At 41.6% G+C, this 9,634-nt stretch overlaps 1 long non-coding RNA gene across 1 annotated transcript; it reads right to left on the bottom strand.

Moving 5' to 3' along the window:
* Window positions 1-694: 694 nt before the first annotated feature.
* On the bottom strand, window positions 695-9,208 carry LOC309834726. The gene is made up of 3 exons (XR_014297881.1): window positions 9,193-9,208; window positions 1,319-1,474; window positions 695-767 (listed from the first exon to the last, which is right to left on the bottom strand). It is a non-coding gene; the product is annotated as an uncharacterized lncRNA (long non-coding RNA).
* Window positions 9,209-9,634: the final 426 nt, after the last annotated feature.

Genomic DNA, 9,634 nt, shown 5'->3' with positions numbered 1-9,634 from the left:
TTAATTAATGGAAATAACACTCTAAAGCAAAAACTGCATAATCCCTTATCTGAAATGCTTTGTGCCTCTTAAACAGAGTAGGATTAGAAAACTTTACATCCCTTTCAATTCTATGGCTCTCTGATTCCCTATGACATTCTTAGCGTAAGAACAATCACAATAACCAAATTCGTGATGCTTATTGGAGCCTTGGTGAGTCAGGCAGTGGGCTAGATCCTTTACTCATGTCATTTTTTATTCAAGCCCAAACCCTATGAAGTATCAATATTATCTTCATTTTACAGATGAGAAAACTAAAGCTCAGGAGAGCAACTAAAGTGCTAGAGGCCATACTCCTGAGAAGTGGCAGAGGTTTAATCTTAACCTGAGTCCTTCAAAGCTCAAAACCTGCGCTCTTTCCAATATGTTGCACTTCTATATGGAAACAGGAAATGAGTCATTTGTCCTCAGATGGTTTTCCAGGGGAGCAGTGTCTTTCCTCTCATTGGTCTACACTCATTTGTTGAGTTCCTTTTGTGACCAATAGTAATACAAAAGTAGCACCCATCTTCAAATTGATTCACTGGGCTGGGGCTGCCAGCTAAGGCTGAGGGTCACATCTGACTAGACACTCATCTAATGCACTTAGTAGTCTTAGGGAAATCTACGACAGGTACTTAGATGGTAAAAAAAAGTCAATTACCATTTCAATACAGTGGATTTGACATGAACCAATAACTTTAAAACTTCTGTAAAACTGCAGGAATACGTATCTTCAGTGTTTTCACCTTTGAATAGGGAAAAAGTGACATTTGAACTCATATTTAATGCTGGCTCTGCTATCTGTGGAGCCACTACTTCCTAGACCTTAGAAGCTGTGGGGAGATAGTGAAGATCCCGGGGTAACAATGGAAAATATCTTTGACCAAGTCTCCAACCAATTATAGTCACTAGGAACTAGAGTATCCTCCCTTCCTTTAGCATGATCCCAAATGTCTCAGTGTACCCCTTGAGAGCCCGTTACCTTTATTTACTGTCAACATCAAGGTCATGTTTCACCAAACTGTCTGCTAGCCTGACTGGTGAGCCACTAGTTCTGCCCGTAATGGTCCTTCAGTGTCACAGCTGTGGCTCCTACTGCCATACGACTGCAACTCTCAGAGTCTAGGACTCCCAGCCTAGGGTTTATGTATGTTTATATTGGGCTCTCCAAAGTGTGGTTGCCTGTTTTCTTTTAATCCACTCTTGAGGCAAATAGACAAGTTTACTTAGGAATGAGTTGGATGACACTTGAGTGGCACAGCCCAGATCACAACCAAAACCGTACTGCCAAGCTGACCAAAAGAGAGTATCCTAGGAGAGAACTCTGCTAAAGAGCAGGTGTCTGGTCCAATCAGAATATTCCTTTTGGAGCATGATTCTTGATGCGTGTCTGTCTGTCTTCTGGTGAGATGAGCAGAGTTCTTCTGAGGAGCCAAGACCTGATCACCTGTTTCTGTTGGAAGAATGATGAAAAACTCAATGTACATCTTTATATAAATCTAATTGCTCCTTACCAGTAAAATGACTGACTAATGTATTAAAAGTTTGACGTAGAAACTACCTAGTGGTTTATATTTCCTCTAGAACAGAATCATCAGCAAAATAAGAAAAAGGCAATTTTCTTCATGCTCCTCACAGAAATGGTCTTTGTGTGGCCTGTTCTGGGATTCCTGGATTTACAGTGGCCAACAGACTTTTTGAGTTTCAGGATTTGTATAGAGTTATGCTGACCTGACATCAGTCCCTTCCTGGGCTTGGCTTGGTTAGGAAAGGTGCCCCAGACTCAAATGTTTTCTGGGGCTTTGATAAATGAGTGCAGTGTTTAAGACATAATGAGGAGGATGATATCTGTGGTAACCCAGAGTAGACGGTTAGATGTGTCCTTTTTAAAAGAAATCTGCAGCTGCCACCAAGCTTTAGCCAATTATTGCCGTCTAGAAATACAGGTCCAATATTGTCAGGTCATCAAATTAAAATAGAAATCTGTAAATAATGATGATATAGGAAACTTTTAAGTGTTGATAAGTAACGTACTTTTCTTAAACATTTAGTGAGCCAGTACTTTCTGGACCAAATAAAATACATCTGGGAGCTAGACATGGCTTATACAATTTGGGACTCAGTCCTAGTCATTGTTTCCCAAGATATGGTCCAAGAAGCACCTGCATCAATGTCATTTTTTTTTTTTTTGCCGTACGCGGACCTCTCACTGTTGTGGCCTCTCCCGTTGCGGAGCACAGGCTCCGGACGCGCAGGCTCAGCGGCCATGGCTCACGGGCCCAGCCGCTCCGCGGCATGTGGGATCCTCCCAGACCGGGGCACGAACCCGTGTCCCCTGCATCGGCAGGCGGACTCTCAACCACTGCGCCACCAGGGAAGCCCCCATCGATGTCATTTTTTAAATGAAGATTTAGAGGCCTACTCCAAACCTACTGAATCAGAATCTCCAGAATTAAGACCCAGTGATCAGCATTTTAAGTAAACATTCTTGGTGAAAATGATAGGGGAGATTGGCCCAACATTCAGGTATTGGATTTTCTAAGACTGGGAGATCTGAGAGATGGACATGTTCCTATATCACAAATAACACATTAGGACCCTACCTCTATTTTAGTTATTCCTCCTCTTCCTCGTCATCATCATCTTGATCATTTGACCATTTAACAGATATTTATTGAGCTCCTATTAAGTGCCAGGTTCTGTTCTAGGCACTGGGGGATGCAGCACTGAACGAAAGATACTAAAACCCCTGCTCTCACGCAGCCTGATTCTAGTGGGGAGAGACAGAGGGTAAAGAAGTTAATAAGTAAAATCTAGTAGGTGAGATGGTGATAAGTGCTAAGGAGAAAAATAAAGCAAAGAAGGAGGACAGGAATTCTGTGTGGGGAGGGTAACGGGAGAAGGAAGTTGACATTTTAGACAGAATTTTCAGAGAAGGCCTCACTGCCTTGAGCTGAGACCTTTAGGAGAGAAGGGGAGTGCCATGTGGAAATCTGGGGAAGGCATTCCAGGCAGAGAGAATACCAAGTGGAATGTCCCTCAGACATTTGTGATGCAGTGACTTTGAGAAACAACATGGAGGACAGATTGGCCAAGAATAATGACCAAGAAGAGGGTAGTAGGAGGAGAGGCCAGAGGAGAGGGGCTATACTGTGTAGGGCCTTGTGGGCCAGGTAAGGACTTCAGCCTTTTCACTCTCAGAGAGATCCTGGACGGTTTTGAACAGAGGATGGCAGGATCTCTCTGGCTTCTGAGAAGGGGATGAGGAAAGACCATTTCGAAAGGTGTTCCAATAATCCTCACTAACCATGAGGATAGTGGTGGAGATGGTGAATTCTAGATATGTTTTGAACATAGAGCTAAGAGGCCCTGACAGTGAATCAGATGTATGATGTGAGACAAAGAACAGTCCAGAATGACATCAGGTTTGGGACTCAAACAATTACAAAATGGAGTTGATACTTACTGGAATAGGAAAGACTGCAAGAAGAGTAGGGTTTGGAGGGGAGGTTATCTGAAGCTCGCTTTAGGATATATTAAACTAGAAATGCCTATTAGATATCCAAGTGGAGATTTCAAGTAGGCGGTTGGGGGTTCAGGTAACCCATCTGTGTCAGTCACAGTTCTCCAGAGAAACAGAACCAACTGCATGTGTGTGTGTGTGTGTGTGTGTGTGTGTGTGGAGAGAGAGAGGGAAATTTATTTTAAGGAATTGGCTCACGCTATTGTGGAGAGCTTGATGAGTCCAAAACTGATGGGTAGGCCAGCATGCCGGAGACTCAGGGAAGAGTTGAAGTTCAAGCCAAAGATTGCCTGCTGGCAGAATTCCCCTTTGCTCAGGGAAGGTCAGTCTTTGTTCTCTTAAGATCTTCAACTGATTGGATGAGGCCCACCCACATTATGGAGGGTAATCTGCTTTACTCAAATCCACCAATTTAAATGTTAATCTCATCCAAAAAATACCTTTGCAAAAATCATCCAGTATAACATTTGACTAAATATCTGGGCATTGTAGCCTAACCAAGCTGACACATAAAACTAACCATCACATCACCATCACCATAATAATCATAGTTACAGTTTTCTGGGTGTCTACTTGGTTGCCAGGTCTGATGCAGGTGCCTTATGTTATTTATCATTAAACTACCTTCCAGAGCACCACAAGTAGATATTACTATTCCCATATTATAGATGATAAAACTGAGGCTCTCTGAGATTAAGCAATTTGTCCATGGTCATATGTCCAGGATCCAATTCCATTTCCAACTCCAGGGACTATAATCTTCCCCGCTACACCACACTGCCTCCCAATCCACAAGCTCCTTATTTCCCCAACGTGCTATTCCATGTGTTTATGTCTTGTCACATTCTGTTCCTTGTGCCTGAAAAACACTCTCTCCTTCATCTGAATAAGTTTTACCCCTTCATCAAGACTCAGCTAAATGGTCACCTTCTCTAGGAAGCCTTCCTTTGTTCCTTCTCCTACCTGGATTTTAGAACCTTTTCCTCTGTGCTCTCATTAGCAGTAGACTTCACACACGTCTACAAAAGGAATCATCAAGCAACAATTGCTGATCTGCTGACCTTTCTTCTACTTTAGACTGTAAACTTCTTGATGGAGGAGGAGCACACCTTGTTCATCATTGTATCTGCAGATCCTCAGCGTCTAGCCTGGAACTTGATAAGTGCCCCGTAAATGTTTGTTTCATGAATGAATGAACAAATGTTGTGGAAAGGAAGGGAAGACAGCAGGGGACCCGAGAAAGAGCATTAACAGAGATAAGGGGCAACAAGAGAGAACAGAATCACAACAGGCATGGGCACAGAGGTCTGGTGAATGATGCTAAATGATGCAGAGATATTGATAAGACTGGAAACTAAAAGAGGCTATTAGATTCACTGGGGGAAAACTCAGTGAATGCCATAGAGTATAAGTGGCTTGGTGGTTTGGAAAAAAGTTTTATATGTAGAAATTTTAATGATGCTGGCTGTACTAGCTGAGACAGCATCACAAAGAACTTGCAATCTGATCTGGGACTTATAGAAGGTAGAATCTGAATAGGTGTGTGCTGGGTGGCTGAGGGCGGGGGGGTGAGGGCAGCTGTGATGAAATGGCAGGCAAAGAAGGACTACATCTAACTAAGTAGGGAGGCTGTCAAAGACATTGGAAAGTAATTGGGTAGCCCAGGTATGGAAGAAAACAATACAACTTGAAACAAAACATTATTCCCCTCATTCCCTGGCAGGGTTCTTTGCCTCCTTGACAGCTCACTGCCCATCAGCAAATAGGGAAGAGTGGATCTCAGCTCTCTAATATTCAGATCACTGTGGTATCTAATTTGTGTATATAATTCCTCTGATGAAAAGTGCAGTAAGAACAGTAATGAGTTTAGACGTATTCCAAATGATGAAAATACCAAATCTGGTAACAACTCATCTGTTTTGCTTCTGTGATTTCCTAGCCAATTCAAACGTGACCTAGACACTAAACATTTTTTTCCTCTGCTTACCTTTGGAGCCTCAGAATAAATTTGCAATGGATAACAAATGATAGCCTCTCACTGAGAAATAAAATAAATGGCATGCTACCAATTGAGGCTGGTTAACCATTTCACATTCCTAAACTTACACTAGAAATGAAACATCACTTGATATTATAATTCTAAAAAAATGTGCTGCCTTAAATACATGCTTTAGCTTTTAGCTCAACCAGTGCATTTCTTTAATACTCTCTAACACAAGCTCTTTGAGCCAACTGCATTTCATAAGAAAGAACAGTGAGAGAGATGGGAGGCCTTTGAGACTTCTGCCAAATTACAGGGCAGAGATCAATCAATTCACTGTGCTAAGTGGGGTCATTTTTGTAGTACTAGTGGAAATTATGTTCTTTTGGGATCCTGGCATTTCCATAGCAACTGCACAAGATCCCAACAACACAGAGATCATAGCAAATACTGGAGTAGGATTCGTTTACTTCTTACACAGAGGCAGTAGAAATTATTTTGTTGGAGGGTTTTGTCTTCTACACATAATGCCTTCCGTGCTACAAATGGTTCATGCAAAACTAGAGTTCAGTATGCAAAATAGTGTCTAAATATAATCTGCTAGATGTTGTGGGTTTAACAACCAGAGCCCAGCTGACCTTTGAAAAGAGAGCTGGTTTCCTTTGTTTTCAACTTTTTCAGCCTCTGTTGGTCACTTAGGAAAAGAGAACTTTATACTGAGCTTCCTCTGTGGCTAAATGGGCTGCAAAGGCTCACAGAGGAATTCTTCCCATCCACAGTTGACCTAATGAGAATTAGCACTTCTGCCAGAGCACCCTTGTTTTCTGGGGTATCTCTCCAGCCTGTTATGAAATATAGCTGGTGCCTGGTTTGCTAAACTTACAGATGGACGGCTCTGGGCAAAATTGTTTTCTTCAGGCTTGATGAGAAAATTTAAATGCAATTTACATTTCATATTCAACTATGACCTGACACATATTTAAAAGTCTCTTCTAATACACCAGTGACTTACAAAATACATGATTTACAATGACCTCCTTTGCCCTGAACGCTTATAAACCTAAAAGTGATGGAAAACAATGCAGCTGCTTCTCATTATTTCCACTGTGTCTTCAGTTGAGGGCTTGAGAGCCCAGAGCCTCATGCTTTGGGAGTTCAAAGTCATTAGATTTTTTGGCTTTTACTCTAGCTCCCACACCTGTGCTCCCAGAACCCAATGGGCAAAATACTGTCCAAGTAGCCTCAGCAACAGCAAGAAACACAGGTGGCCCTTGCTGACATGAAATTAGCAGTGGATATGCAGAATTTGGTTACCAAGGGCTAAAAGTTTAAAAATACCCATTACTTACGGCCCCTTCTGCCAAATAAATCAAGTTCCAATTTAACCACATCTTAACCTGAATACTGAAGAGAGGGAAAGATGTGGATTTGAATTAGTAGAAAGTCTTGAGTTCAGACTCTCACTCCTTCGCTCATTGAGTTGATATTGAATTTTTTTTTGAATTTTTACATTAAATATTATACTGAATTTACATTGAATTTTTATATTGCTGAGGCTTTTTTCACATCTTTAAAATCCCTTTCCCACTAGGGTGTTGGGAGGATTGAATGACATAATGTATTAGAGGCACCTGGAATGTGCCTCCCAAGGCAGACGCTTAATAAACAACTAGGCCCATCTGAACCTCTGAAGGAGATTGGGTGTCCACACTCGCTTATTAAGAAAGAAGAAACCGTAGTTCCATGGCAACATCCAATCAAGGCTTTTATAGAATCTCAGAGTTGGAAAGCAGTACAGATGTGTTTTAGTCCTTCCTGATGAATGATTTGTCTCTACATCGTCTCTGTCAGTAATTACTCATTCCAGCCCCTCAGGTGTGAATATTTCCAAACATAGAAGAATTGCCGCTTCATCAATCAGCCATTTAATGGCGAAAAATCAAGTATTTTGAGGATCAACTGTACACCCAGCACTAGACTGATATTATACTTAGTCATATGACTACTCTGTAAGGTAGGTATTATCCCAGTTTTACAGAATAGGAAACTGAGGCTTAGAGGATAAATAATTTCACAAGCTCCCACAGCTTTATTTAAAACAGCAGTGATCACACATATATATGGAATTAAAAAAAAAAAGTTCTGAAGAACCTAGGGGCAGGACAGGAATAAAGACGCAGATGTAGAGAATGGACTTGAGGACACGGGGAGGGGGAAGGGTAAGCTGGGATGAAGTGAGAGAGTGGCATGGACATATAAACACTACCAACTGTAAAATAGCTAGCTAGTGGGAAGCAGCTGCATAGCACAGGGAGGTCAGCTCGGTGCTTTGTGACCACCTAGAGGGGTGGGATAGGGAGGGTGAGAGGGAGACGCAAGAGGGAGGGGATATGGGGATATAAATATACGTATAGCTGATTCAGTTTGTTATAGAGCAGAAACTAACACAACAATGTAAAGCAATTATACTCCAATAAAGATGTTAAAAAAAAGAAAAGCAATGATCTCCAAAGGTGATATACTCACTCCAAAATGTAAGAGACCAGTCAAGTTTAGTAGAACTGTTCTTAACCATTTGCACAATTCCAACATGTCTGTGTTCTTAATGGAGATGGATAGAGGCATATGTTTCATCTTTTTATAACTCAGACCTTCTCTCCAAGTATAACATTTATGATTACGTCAGAATCCCAGACACGCACTACCAGAAATTTGGAGCTATACTTTCTACAGATTCTGAAATGAGAGCTAAATCCATGTCATTCTCAAAGATTCTGTTGCTAATTGGGAGATAACTACAAGTTAGGAAAGCAGAGATGATGTTCTTTCTTGTTTGCGCTAGTATCCCCTGTGCCTCATACAGTGCCTGAGACATAGTGGATAGTCGGCAAATAATTATTGATTAATAAAGCCTAGTATTGAAGCTCCAATATGATTTAATATAATCTTTTATTGAATTTTTAAGCATGCCAAATTGCCTTCAGAAAGAGGGAGATAGGATACTTTGAACCAAGGAATTGAGCTTTTAGTTTAATTTTTTTTTTTAATTACCTTCTTGCAGTTTGTCCTGAAGGAAGACACTGACTCATATCCATTGGATTCTCATATTGTTAGTCAGACTTCACCAGTGATTCCATACACTTGACAGTCATTTAGCCCTCAGCCCTCCATTTAACTCACTTACCTGACCTATAAAGAACCACTGATTATTTTTAAAATTTCTAAGAGGATAAATTTGTTCTGTGTTCTTATTACAAAATAATAAAAGAGGGCAGAAGGAAAATTTGGAGGTTATGGATAGGTTTGTGGCATGGATTGTGGTGATGGTTTCATGGAAGCATACTTATCTCCAAACTTATCAAATTGTATACATTTATTATACACAGCTTTTTGTATGTCAAAAAAAATGCCAGTAGTGAAAAAAAGGAACCATTTATTAGATCTCAGTTCTGATAATGAAAGATTTTTCCATTATGATCAAGATCTGGGAAAACAAATTCTACAATGCTTAGTTTGAGGTTGATAAATACACCCATTGTTCCCTCCTTTCATCCTTGGGTTACATTTTCCATCCCTCCAGCTTCCCACATTTGCCCTGTGTGCTCGATGTGCTCGGGAATTTGGGGAGTGGGCACCTTATGAGCACTTCTATTTGTGGTGAACCTACCTTGCCTCAATCCTCTTTTTCTCAGCTCAAAATACAAAAGGCTGGGCTCCCCTGGTGGCGCAGTGGTTAAGAGTCCTCCTGCCGATGCAGGGGACACGGGTTCGTGCCCCGGTCCGGGAAGATCCCACATGCCGCAGAGCTGCTGGGCCCGTGAGCCATGGCCGCTGAGCCTGTGCGTCCGGAGCCTGTGCTCCGCAACGGGAGAGGCCACAGCAGTGAGAGGCCCGCGTACCGCAAAAAAAAAAAAAAAAGGAAAAAAACAAAATACAAAAGGCTCTAGGGGAATGACAAATCCCAGATGTCTTTTTCCTTGTTTAACTTTTATAAAATATTTTCCTTGGAGAGGTCCTGGACCAAATCTTCTCAAGGCATGTTCCTTGCCCCTTGTCCTTTCCACACCTCCTCTGAGGCCAGGACCAGTTTCCGTGATGAAAGGCTGACT

This window comes from Grampus griseus, assembly GCF_964374135.1.
Source record: "Grampus griseus genome assembly, chromosome: 16".
NCBI classification, from domain to species: domain Eukaryota; kingdom Metazoa; phylum Chordata; class Mammalia; order Artiodactyla; family Delphinidae; genus Grampus; species Grampus griseus.
The sequence above is the reverse complement of the archived record's forward strand: the minus strand, read 5'-3'. Positions and strand labels throughout refer to the sequence as shown.